The following is a 12,918-nucleotide window of genomic DNA, read 5'->3' as shown; positions in this document are numbered from 1 at the left end:
ATGTGGGAAATTACGCCTAGAGGAGGGAAATGATTTTCATTAAAGATAGAAGAACTGATTGAAAGAAAGCCTTGTAAACTCAAACCCATCCTGTTCCCTCTTATTAGAAATCTAGAGCAGAATGCTCAAATAATTCAATTACAAAGATGAGACATGATTGATGTGGTAGAAAGGACATTGAATTCAGAGTTGAGACCTGGATTCAAGTCCTGACACTTGACTAAGTAAGTCAGTTCACTTACGGTATAGATAGATATAGATAGACAATGAGTCTATCACCCAATACCCTCTGACTCTTTGCCCACTTCTCTAGTAAAAGCTTTGGATAAACTCTAGCCTTGGTCGCCCACTGCTCCAAAGCAGTTGGGAACCTCTGCCTTCCAAATGCCTGGTGAGTGGCCCAGGCACTTCTGAACAGAGTTCCAGAATTCCCCTCTTGGGCCCAGCCCCAAAGTCGTTTACCCGTATAAAATTAACAGGACAGACATAAAATCAACAGAGGCTTCCAGATTTACAGTATCCCAGGGGCAGTCCTCAGGCAGGTCCAGGGCAGCTCTGCCTCTCACAATGCAGCCTCCATTTATCTGGAGCTTTCCTCTCCAGGCCTGACCCTAAAAGGAACAATAACAGGAAGCCATACCGGGTGGGAAGCTGAGCTGGAAAAGTCAGAGACAGGAGGAAAGCTGCACACACCCAGTGGCCCACTCGGGACAGGGACGCCCAAGCTGCTGTGTGTTCTCCCCTGTGCCTTTTTCCTAGTCTGGACAGAAGGCAAAGGACCCAGGATTACTCAGCCCCATCTCTGGGGCCAAAGCTAAGGTAAGAGACCTCGACTCCCTTAGGGGAAAAACAACTTTCTTGATTCTCTATATCCTGATTGGGGGGAAAGGGAGGATGGAAATTGGTATTAGGAGATTTAGGCTAATAGGGAAAGTGAAATGTGTAAACAAAACATGTATGCCTATTTTGGAAGTATGGAATAGGAGATAGAGGTCCATCCTTGGAAGTAAGGAAGAGATGAATCTAACTGCTGCCCATGACCATGTTGACCAACTATAGATTGACCATATAGACTGTGTGTCACAGACAAGTAAAATGCCCTTTTAGTGCCCCCGGACTCTTTCAATCATTGTAAGGGGTCTTCTGTGTCAAGAGTTGCCAAAATAGATAAAATCACAGATCTGAAACAGATATATATATGTAGTAGAAGTTATATACCGACATGTATATAAAGTCTTTGAATCCTTGATTTTTTTTGTATGATCCCCAATGCTTGTTCCTTTTGAAGAATTTTATAAGTTCAGAAAAGGACCATAACAGAGGTACATTGGATAAAAAGCCCTAGATTAGAAGTTAGAAAATCTAGATTTTTAATTTAGCTCTGTTCCTTGTTCTATGTGTGTCCTTGAATAACTCATTTAGACTCTATAAAAATCAGTTTCCTCCTCTGTAAAATAGAGGGCTTGCACTAAGTAACCACTGAGGTCCTTTTTTTAGCTCTGTTCCTTGTTCTAGGTGTGTCCTTGAATAATTCATTTAGACTCTCTGAAACTCAGTTTCTTCCTCTGTAAAATAGAGGGTTTGAACTAAGTAACCACTGAGGTCCTTTCTAGCTATAAATTTGTTTCCATGACCTTTAAAGGAAAGAAGATCTGGGCTAAAAAGGAATTTTAGAGCAGGGAGGGCTTTCAAAAATCATCTTGTCCATAATCATATTTTATATAAGGTTACCCAAAAAAACTCAAACCCAAGACTGATGCCCAGCCCAATTTCCTTATCATGCCATTGGACTGCTTCCAAGAAGTAGTATCCTGTTTCTTTGTCTCTTCCATCCTAGGGTATTTTGAATGTCTCTCCTCACCCCGCTACTCCTGCCTTGCCCTGTCCGGTTTATCCACTTATAGCTTAGTGACTTAATTAAAAGCACAAAATAAAGGAATCAATGGCAAGATAGAAGACCACTACCTCTGAGCCATCTCAAAAACAATCTCTTCCAAATTTTCTCCAGTCTCTGCCCATTTTCTAAGTCATAAGGCTGAGATACAGTTCTGGGGGCTAAGTCCTCTCTTTGGGATTTTCTCCATACCTGAAGTTAAAAAGATACAGGCCAGCACAACGAGAGATGCTTTGGGGAATCAAGACAAAAGATAAGATACTTTCCTAATAAGAAGCCCCAGACAACAGAAGTCTTCCTGGGTCTTCCACAGAAGATTTGGGCTCCAAATGATCCAAAATCTGGTCTCATAGTAAAACCTTCTTGTCCATCTCCTGCATCCCCTCTCCTCAGGTCCTGCTGTGCTGTCAATTTTCACCAAGTTCATTGGGAAGGAAGCATCATGCCAGATCCTATATGCCAGATACTAAAGGATCTGAATTAGAATCCCAACCCTATACCAACTCACTGTAAGACCATGGCAAAGTTATTTCACCCTGGTCCTCAGTTTCCCTATCTGCAAATTGAAAGAAAGAGTTGGACTAAATGTTGTCACAATTTCTTCCAACTCTATCACTCTATAATTTTATGAAACAAAATTAAAAAACTAAAAACCAGTCCTGTGGGAGCAATGGAAAACACTCGAGAGTATGAATTCTCACAGTTCTTTCCACTTTGGGCATTTTTCTATGGTCTATGTTGTGTGTGTGTGCGTGTGTGTGTGTGTGTCTATGTGTCTGTGTGTCTGTGTGTATGTGTGTGTGTGTATGTACTTAAAGGGTAAAAAAAGATACAAAATTAAGGAAAATCGAAAAGTTCTCTGGGTAGCTCTTTGCCGTTTAAAGGAAAGAAAAGCCCTTGGGGAACATTGGTGGCACAAGAACCAGAAGCCCTGAGTTTTGATCCCAGCCCTTTCAGGGTCACTGAATGACCATGGCCAAATTATTTATTCCTTCCAAGTTTCAGTTTGCCCATTTCTCATCTAAGAGGGGACAATATGATGTAGAGCAAAGATCACTCACTCTGAAGTTAGAGGATATGTGTTTAAGCCCCATCTCTGATTTTTACTACCTGTGTCACTGCTCTGGACTACAATCTTCCTCACCTGAGCAATCTATGAGTGGATTGCACTAGATGGATTCTAAAGTCCCTATAACACTAGATCTGTGATTTCTGAGATTCCCTTTATCATCATCCAAACATCTGATGATGTAGATGAATCAAAACCCTTTAAAAAACTAATGTTATCCTAGGACCAACATATACACACAATAAGTTAGGGAAGGGTAAATTGTAGGGCATAGGTGAAAAGACCATTGCACCCCTACTTCCCACCCAGAAAAGTGATATTTCCCACCTGCTTACTAAAGTTAGGTGATACAGAGATAGAGCCCACCCTGAAATAAGAAAGGGCAGAGTTCAAATCCAGTCACAGACATTGCCCAACTGTGTAACCCCAAGGAAGTCACTTCATCTATTTGTTTCAGTAAGGTTGTGGTGAGAATTAAATCAGAGAATTACTATAAAGGGCTTAGCATAGTATCTGGCACATAGTAAGTGCTTTATAAATGTTAGTAATTTTTTATTAGCCATTACATAAAGATTCTCTCTGTAGAACCATAGAGGAATGGAGTAGTATAAAAAAATATTAGATATATTGTGAAGAAGCCTGAGAATTGTAACTTATTAGCTAGGTGACTATCATTTTTTCCAGAATCTCAATTTCTTCAATGGGAACAAAAATTCAAAATCATTACATCCCAAGGTTGTTGTGAGGAAAGTACTTTATAGGTTATAGAGCTCTAGGTAAGCTATCATGACCATCACCTTCCTAATCATCTCTTTTCAAAAAGTATAATATTTTAGTTTTCTCCAATTACATGTAAAAATAATTTTTAACATTTATCTTTAATTTTTGAGATAGAAGTTTTTTTTTCCCATTTCTCCCTCTCCATTCTCTTCTCTTCCCTTCCTTTTTTATTGAGAAGGTAAGTAATTTGATATAGGTTATATACGTATAATTCTCTTTTAAAATTTTAAACAGAGGTCATGTAAGGGAATAGATATTTAGTTCTTCTAAGGCACAATCTCAGTGTAAATGAGGGCCTCAAATCTATAATTTCTTTCCTCTCTCAAATGAATCTGTGAAGCATCAATTTGGGACTTGTTTCTCCATTTCCTCCCCCCACACATACCAGTGACTCTATATCCACTCATCCTATATGACTCTTACCCTCCACCCCCCTAAAAGCTCCCCCCTGGAGCTCCACCCACTGACCAAGAAGCCTTCCTCCCTTCCTCCTGGCATGGGGAGAGTATCAACAGGGGATTCTAACTTTCCACGTTCATACTGGATGACTAGCCTGACATCATCTCTTCCTCTCCCTATTCCTAAAATAACACTTACTCTGCCTACCTCACAGCAGTATCAGAAAGAATGTTTTATAAGCCTTAAAGTGGAATAACAATGAATGCCAGGTCAGTAATGTAGTTAGACAGACAGATGCCAGGTCTCTTGCAGTCCTAAAATCCTATATAAATGAGAGGTAGCCAGCAGTAAGGCTCTGAAAGGACAGAAGTTCTGGTGGGAGGAGGATAAACAGAAAAACTGTGGCATTCAGAGCACCATGGGAGAAAAAGTATGCACTGAGCCCTGAAGTGGGGACAGTGGTCAAGGGGCCAAGAGTAGTGACATAGCCACAGGAATTAGAGATAGGGGGGCTTCTTAAGACATATCCTATGGCATCATCTTGCTTCTGAGAGTTCTAATTGTAAGCTGAAACAAGAGCACAGAGTTTAAGCCAAAAGTGGGCAACCCATGTCATTATACTATGCACCAAAGTGCCTAGTACACAGAGGGTGCATAATAAATGCAAGTGGATGGGATGGAGTTAGATGAGACAACATGGTGAAAACAGCACTAGATTTGGAATCCAAAGAACTTAGAGTCAAATCCTAATTTTATTACTTATTACCTATATATAACTATGGGCAAGTCACTTCCCAGGCTTCTATTAACTTTTCAATAATAATAATTGATATAGAAATGAAAAGTAACAGTAATAATGATGACAATAATAATAATTGACATAGAAATGAAAAGTAATGGTAATCATGATGACAATAATAATAATTGACATAGAAATGAGAAGTAACAGTAATAATAATGACAATAATAATCATTGACATAGAAATGAGAAGTAACAGTAATAATGACAACAATAATGATTGACACAGAAATGAAAAGTAACAGTAATAATAATGACAATAATAATAATTGACATAGAAATGAAAAGTAACAGTAATAATAATAATAATTGACAAGAATGAAAAGTAACAGTAATAATAACAATAATCATAATAATTGACATAGTAATGAAAAGTAACAGTAAAAGAAATTACAGTAATAATAATAATAATAATAATTGATATAGAGCTTTAAAATTTGCAAAATTCCTTCCTTACAATGGGCCAGTAAGGTTGGTAGAGTATTACAATTGCCATTTTACAGATGAGAAAATATAAGCTTTAAGAGTAGAAGCTACCTGTCCATAATCACACAGCTATTAAGTTTTGAGAGTAGGAATCAAATCCAGGGTCCAAGCCCAACTCTCTATATACTAGGAACAGGACAAAATGATGGTGTGGTGATAGTCAGCACAGTAAATAAATGGTGGTTCTGGAGTAAGGAAGATCTGAATTCAAATCTAGCCTCAGTTACTAGCTGGATGACTTTAGACAAGTCTGTTTATTTTGGTTTCTTCAACTGTAAAATGAGTATAATAATAGTATCTATCTTTCAGGGCTGTTGTGAGAATCAAATGAAATGTGCAAAGTACTTAGTGAAATAGCTAATGTGTAGTGCATACTATATAAATGACAGCTAGCATTAATATAATTATATTCTTGTTCAGTCAATTCTGACTCTTTCTGTCATTGTGGATCTTACTGTCCATGAGGTTTTCTTGGCAAAGATCCTGGAGTAATTTATCATTTCCTTCTCTAATGAATTAAGGCAAACAGGAGTTAAGTGACTTGGCCAATAAGTATCTGAAGTTGGATTTGAATACAGATCTTCCTGACTCCCGGCTCATCATTCTATCCACTGAGCCATCTAGCTGCTCCTTATTATAATATGTGGAAAGAAAATAATAATAAAAGTTAACTTTCAGTTAGTATTTTATTTGTAATAGATTTCACATGCATTATCTGGTTTCTTACTATCACCCTGTGAAATATTATCTCCATTTTATAGTTGAAGAAGAGAGACTTTGTTATTGTCATATCAGTCACATCCAATTCTTCATGACCCCATTTGGGATCCAACATTCTATCCAATGATTCACTTATGGAATAATGCAGAATTAAATGATATGGAATAAGTTAAAGTATTTTTTAATTGAAGAATTGTTACTGAAATTTCTTCTATCTCTTCTTTCCCTTCTTCTTCCCCTCCATTTCTTCCTTCCCTAAACTATATTGCTTCCCTGATTTGTCTCCTTTCTTGCCTTCCTTCCCAGTTTCTCTCCATGCTCTAACTAGAAAACCTTCCATTTATTTTCGGTCCACCAGGGCATCCTCAGAACTGCTGAAGCTGCTATGTTCTGAATTAACTATCCCTTCAAGTAAGAACTGAGGACCCTTTTTAAAGCCAATAACCACAGTTCCTACCTACAAGAGACCATCTGGTCTTTTGGTTGTTTTGTTTGGGCTGTCAGGGAGTTTCCCTGAGAGGGTTAAGTTTAGAAGAGCCAGGCGGGACCAACCTGAATGATTGTTTTGCTGAAACAAAAGCAGGATGTGAAAAACCGGAAAGCAGGAGGAGGCATGTTTAGTTTTAAACTTAGAAGCCCCAGTGACTCATGGCTCTTTGCTGAAATGCAGTAGGAGATGAGAGACGATCCTCAGGTGGAAAAGCTAGTCAAGGCAGCAAAAGTGATATAAAAACTCACTTTATCAATTGGTTATTTCCCTTGCCCACTGCTGGTGTCCAAATGTTGGGATTTTCTCTTCTCTTCCCGCCTTTCCCGTAACAAAAAGAAGCTATGGCCAAATCGATCAGGGGACAAGCATTATTAAGCACTTACTATGAGCCAGGCACTGTATTAAGCACTGAAAATACAATAAAAGGCAAAAAGAAGCCTGGCCTTTCCAGAGCTTTCACTTTAATAGGGGAGTCAACATGAAAATAACTAGGTACCTACAAGGAAAAAAAACAAATTAGGGAAATGGAAGGTAATCTGAGAGAAGAAATTCCATCTCCCTTCTCCTCCTTCTTCCCAGGATATTTCTACACTGGCCACCAAATCAATTACAGAATTGCAAACTTTCAACTTCAATAAGGCATCAGAGATGTCTCTGTTGAGTCATTTTTTTCAATTATATCCAATTCTTTATGATCCCATTGGGGTTTTCTTGGCAAAGATACTAGAGTGGTCTTCCTATTTCCTTCCCCAGATCATTTTACAGATAGGAAATGAAGGCAAATAATATTAAGTGACTTGCTCAGAGTCACACAGCTAGTATGTATCTGAGGTCAGATTTGAACTCAGGAAAATGAGTCTGACTCCAAGCCTGGCCTTCTGTCCACTGCAGTAGCACAACCTAGATGTCATTACATCAGAAGTCCAAATCATATCTGATATAGAAGAATTCTCTCTATATCCTCCAACATCCCCCTCAATAGAATGGGAACAAAATTAATTAATCTACTACACAAGAGTCCTATAAATACTTGACTGACCACTATAGTATTTTCTTATCCATGACCCCCAATTTTTTCAGTGGATTCTAAGAAGTGAAGGTAAGGATTGGACATAGGGGGAAAGCCTACACAAAATAAAAGGATTAGAAAGGGGAAGGAATGAAGGAAGTAAGGAGACCTCACTCATGACAACTGTGATATGTAAAGGGAAGTAATGTATAATTAGGCTGGAAAAATAGATTGAAGCCAGGTCAGAAAGGGCAATTTGGTGGTACAGTGTGGATAGAGCACTTCTCCTGGAGTCAAAAAGAACTAAACTCAAATTTGAATTCAGCATAAAACTAGTTATGTAACCCTGGGCAAGTCACTTGACTCAATCTCTACTCCCAGGGTTATTTATGAAGATTAAATAAGATAATATTTGTAAACCATTTAGCACAATATCTGGCACTCAGTATATATGTGCTTCTTTCCTTTAAATGCCAAATAAAGCTATCTATGTTTAATCCTAAAAATTAGGGAAAAGTCTTTGGAGTTAATTGAGCAGGGTAGTGATATGGTCAGATGTGTGCTTTAGGAAAATCACTTGTGCAGCTATATAGAAGAGGGACTTAAGAAATAGATTTAAGATAAAAAGACTTGTTAGGAGGTCATTGAGAAAGCCCAAATTAGAAATGATATGAGCCTACCATTGAAGATGGATGGAAAAAAATATTATAGATGTAGAATCCACAAGATTCACTTGCTATTCATTAATATGAAAATCAAGAACAACACTCTGAAGAAGAGTGAGAAATCCAAGCTGATGTCCAGGTTCCTTCTTTTAAAAATGGGACAATATTTTAGGAAGATATTGTCATGCTAGAATACATCCAGAGGAGGGCAACCAGGATTATAAAATGGTCATGTAAAATGGATGATAATTTATGTAACCTATATGATATGATCCTTATAACAACTCATCATGTGAAAGAAGACTCAGATTTGCACTGCTTCGAGTAATTATATAAAGTTCATGATCTGCAATCATGGGGCATCATGGAAAACCAATTGGTTCTTTTAAAAGATGGGTTCGTGACTCAGGGAGAAACTCAGGGTCATTAAAAAGCACTTCCAAATTTCCCAGAAGCAATACAAACCTATTTCACTAATTCATTCAACAAGCATTTACTACCCTCTGCAGCTATTTAGATTAGAAGAGTTCTTGTTCAGTTCTGGACTCAGTTTGCATTGTTTGTACATGATAGAGAACATACTGGTTTCTGAAGAAGTGAAATTGAGAATCAACCAAAAAGTAGTGTGGAAGTGTATGATGGGTATGAGCAAGAAAGGAAAGAAAAAGGATGTCAGCAGAAAAATGCATTACCGGAAAAATATGGCCAGTCCCATAACAAACCTGAGATTGATCAAAGGACAGCCCATGGTGGAAGGAGAAATGGAGAGAAAGAGCTCCAACAATACTGAATGCATCTCCTGAGTCAAACTTACTGGAAGATGTGGATCTAAGTTATACAGGATGGGCAAGCATGTATGTGTAGAAATTGGCATGGGATATTAAGATAACAGATTTAGATCTGAAAGAGACTTTGGAGGCTATCAAGTCTAGTATCTTCATTTTACAGATTTAAAAAAGTGACAGAGAAGTTAAATGATGTGCCTAAAGTTACACAGAGGCAGCTGGTGACTCAGTGGGTAAAGCATTGGGCCTGGAGTCAAAAAGACCTGAGTTGAAATACAACCTCAAACACTTCCTAGCTATATAATCCTGGGCAAATCAATCCACAGGAGAAAGAAATGCCAAACCACTCCAGTATCTTTGCCAAGAAAACCTCATGAACAATAGGATCCATCAGGTCATTATGATGATGACTGAATAACAATAGAATATCTAGATAATGTTTTAGATGGGATTGGAATCCAGATTTTCCTGACTTCAAGTCTAGTGATATATCCACCATACTGAACAATCTGTCATTAGAAGGATTGTCCACATGATGAAGGACAAGGATCCATTAGAATATAGATTAAGAAAGTTGGAGCTGTCCAAAAATGGAATTGGGCTGAAGATTTTCAAGCCTAGTCTATATGGTCATTTGTTAGAAATAGAAAAAGGATTCAAGTGTAGACTGGCATCCATGTAATGTCAAGGAAAGCCTGCAGGATGTTGAATACACTCACTATGGGTATGGTGGATTAACTAAAGGACATGGACAAGAGATGAATAAGATAGATAAGCAAGAACAGACCATTATCTCCATCACTGGAAAGAAAACCTCACATTAATATCATAAGTCCATTGGTGTTGAATTGAACATGGACTGAACCACTGTGGCCATGGCAGTACAATGTTCCGCAATAGTGAGATTCCACGATCCTATGAATTAACATCATTTAAAACTCTGCTTTTAAATATATGCTATCTTAGGAAGGAGGGACAGAAGGGAAGGGAAGGGAAGAAAAGGGAAGGAAATAGAAGGAAGGAAGAGAGGAAGGAAGGAAGGAAGGAAGCAAGGAAGGAATGAAGGAAGGAAGAAGGAAGGAGAGAGGAAGGAAGGAAGGAAGGAAGCAAGGAGGGAAGGAAGGAAGAAGGAAGGAAGGAAGGAAGGTAGGTAGGAAGGAAGGTAGGAAGGAGGGAGGAAGGAAGAAAAGAAGGAAGGAAGGAAGGAAGAAGAAGGAAGGAAGAAAAGAGGGAAGGAAGGAAGAAAGAGAGGAGGAAGGAAGAAGAAAGGAGGGAAGGAAGGAAGGAAGGAAGGAGGAGGAAGGAAGGAAGGAGGGAAGGAAGGAAGGAAGGAAGGAAGGAAGGAAGGAAGGAAGGAAGAAGGAAGGAAGGAAGAAAGGAAGAAGGAAGGAAGAAAGGAGGGAAGGAAGAAGGAAGGAGGGAAGGAAGGAAGGAGGAAAGGAGGAAAGGAGGAAGGAAGGAAGGAGGGAAGGAAGGAAGGAGGGAGGGAAGGAGGGAAGGAGGGAGGAAGGAAGGAAGGAAGGAAGGAAGGAGGGAAAAAAGGAAGGAAGGAGGAAAGGAGGGAAGGAAGGAAGGAAGGAGGGAAGGAAGGAAGGAGGAAGGAGGGAAGGAAGAAGAAAGGAGGGAAAGAAAAAAGGAAGGAGGAAGGAGGGAAGGAAGAAGGAAGGAGAGAAAGAGGGAAGGAAGGAAGGAGAGAAGGAAGGAAGGAAGGAAGGAGGAAGGAAGGAAGGAAGGAAGGAAGGAAGGAGGAAGGAAGAAGGAAGGAAGGAAGGAGAGAAGGAAGGAAGGAGGGAAGGAAGGAGAGAAGGAAGGAGGGAAGGAAGGAGAGAAGGAAGGAAGGAGGAAGGAAGGAAGGAAGGAAGGAGGGAAGGAAGGAGGGAAAGAGGGAGGGAAGGAAGAAAGAAGGAAGGAAGGAAGGAAGAAGAAGGAAGGAAGAAAAGAGGAAGGAAGGAAGAAAGAGAGGAGGAAGGAAGAAGAAAGGAGGGAAGGAAGGAAGGAAGGAAGGAAGGAAGGAAGGAAGGAAGGAAGGAAGAAGGAGGGAAGGAAGGAAGGAAGGAAGGAAGGAAGGAAGGAAGGAGAAGGAAGGAAGGAAGAAGGAAGGAAGAAAGGAGGGAAGGAAGAAGGAAGGAGGGAGGAAGGAAGGAGGAAGGAAGGAAGGAGGGAAGGAAGGAAGGAAGGAGGGAAGGAGGGAAGGAGGGAGGAAGGAAGGAAGGAAGGAAGGAGGGAAAAAAGGAAGGAAGGAGGAAAGGAGGGAAGGAAGGAAGGAAGGAGGGAAGGAAGGAAGGAGGAAGGAGGGAAGGAAGAAGAAAGGAGGGAAAGAAAAAAGGAAGGAGGAAGGAGGGAAGGAAGAAGGAAGGAGAGAAGGAAGGAAGGAAGGAAGGAAGCAAGGAGGGAAGGAAGGAAGGAAGGAAGGAAGGAAGGAAGGAAGGAAGGAGGAAGGAAGGAAGGTAGGAAGGAGGGAGGAAGGAAGAAAAGAAGGAAGGAAGGAAGGAAGAAGAAGGAAGGAAGAAAAGAGGGAAGGAAGGAAGAAAGAGAGGAGGAAGGAAGAAGAAAGGAGGGAAGGAGGAAGGAAGGAAGGAAGGAAGGAAGGAAGGAAGGAAGGAAGGAAGGAAGAAGGAGGGAAGGAAGGAAGGAAGGAAGGAAGGAAGGAGGAAGAAGGAAGAAGGAAGGAAGAAGGAAGGAAGAAAGGAGGGAAGGAAGAAGGAAGGAGGGAAGGAAGGAAGGAGGAAGGAGGAAGGAAGGAGGGAAGGAAGGAAGAAGGAGGGAAGGAGGGAAGGAGGGAGGAAGGAAGGAAGGAGGGAAGGAGGGAAAAAAGGAAGGAAGGAGGAAAGGAGGGAAGGAAGGAAGGAAGGAGGGAAGGAAGGAAGGAGGAAGGAGGGAAGGAAGAAGAAAGGAGGGAAAGAAAAAAGGAAGGAGGAAGGGAGGGAAGGAAGAAAGGAAGGAGAGAAAGAGGGAAGGAAGGAAGGAGAGAAGGAAGGAAGGAAGGAAGGAGGAAGGAAGGAAGGAAGGAAGGAAGGAAGGAGGAAGGAAGAAGGAAGGAAGGAAGGAGAGAAGGAAGGAAGGAGGGAAGGAAGGAGAGAAGGAAGGAGGGAAGGAAGGAGAGAAGGAAGGAAGGAGGAAGGAAGGAAGGAAGGAAGGAGGGAAGGAAGGAGGGAAAGAGGGAGGGAAGGAAGGAGGGAAAGAGGGAAGGAAGGAAGGAAGGAGAGAAGGAGGGAAGGAGGGAGGGAGGAAGGAAGGAAGGAAGGAAGGAGGGAAGAAAGGAGGGAAGGAAGGAAGGAAGGAAGGAAGGAAGGAAGGAAGGAAGGAAGGAAGGAAGGAAGGAAAGGAAAGGAAAGGAAAGGAAAGGAAGGCAGGCAAAGTATAAGGGACCTGTGTTCAACTGTGCCACAATTAGGGAGAAACACTCACCAGATAAAAAATGATCAGAGAAGCATGCTAGGATTATATCATAGGATCAACTGAAGGAAGAAGAGAAGAGGTATTTTGTTTGTTTTGTTTTCTTGGGGGGTGGGGATGTATAATAACCATCTTCAAGTAACTAAGGGACTTTCAGGAAGGAAGGAAGGAAGGAAGGGAGGGAGGGAGGAAGGAAGGAAGGAAGGAAGGAAGGAAGGAAGGAAGGAAGGAAGGAAGGAAGGAAGGAAGGAAGGAAGGAAGGAAGGAAGGAAGAGGGAGGGTGGAAGCATTCTAAAAGATGGTAAGGATACTGAGAAATGGATGTGAATAGTACATTTTAAGCATAGGAATAGTCTACATAAAAGCATGGCATTTGTTGATAGAATGGTAAGTTTAGAAACTCACAGTCTGACTGAAACAAAAATG

The 12,918-nt window shown here is 40.5% G+C and overlaps 1 protein-coding gene across 2 annotated transcripts in view; it reads left to right on the top strand.

The window, feature by feature from the left end:
* Window positions 1-681: 681 nt before the first annotated feature.
* The window catches only part of CDH5 (cadherin 5), a 62,480-nt gene continuing 50,243 nt past the window's right edge, over window positions 682-12,918 (top strand). The window contains exon 1 of one of the 2 annotated variants that reach the window (XM_051975084.1): window positions 682-819. The gene's annotated coding sequence lies outside the window, so the exon portion shown is untranslated. The remainder of the gene's footprint in view (window positions 820-12,918) is intronic. The other variant, XM_051975083.1, reaches the window with a different exon arrangement.

The sequence above is a fragment of the Antechinus flavipes genome, chromosome 2 (assembly GCF_016432865.1).
Source record: "Antechinus flavipes isolate AdamAnt ecotype Samford, QLD, Australia chromosome 2, AdamAnt_v2, whole genome shotgun sequence".
Taxonomy (NCBI): domain Eukaryota; kingdom Metazoa; phylum Chordata; class Mammalia; order Dasyuromorphia; family Dasyuridae; genus Antechinus; species Antechinus flavipes.
Note: the sequence above shows the minus strand (reverse complement) of the source record. Positions and strands in the feature narration are given on the sequence as shown.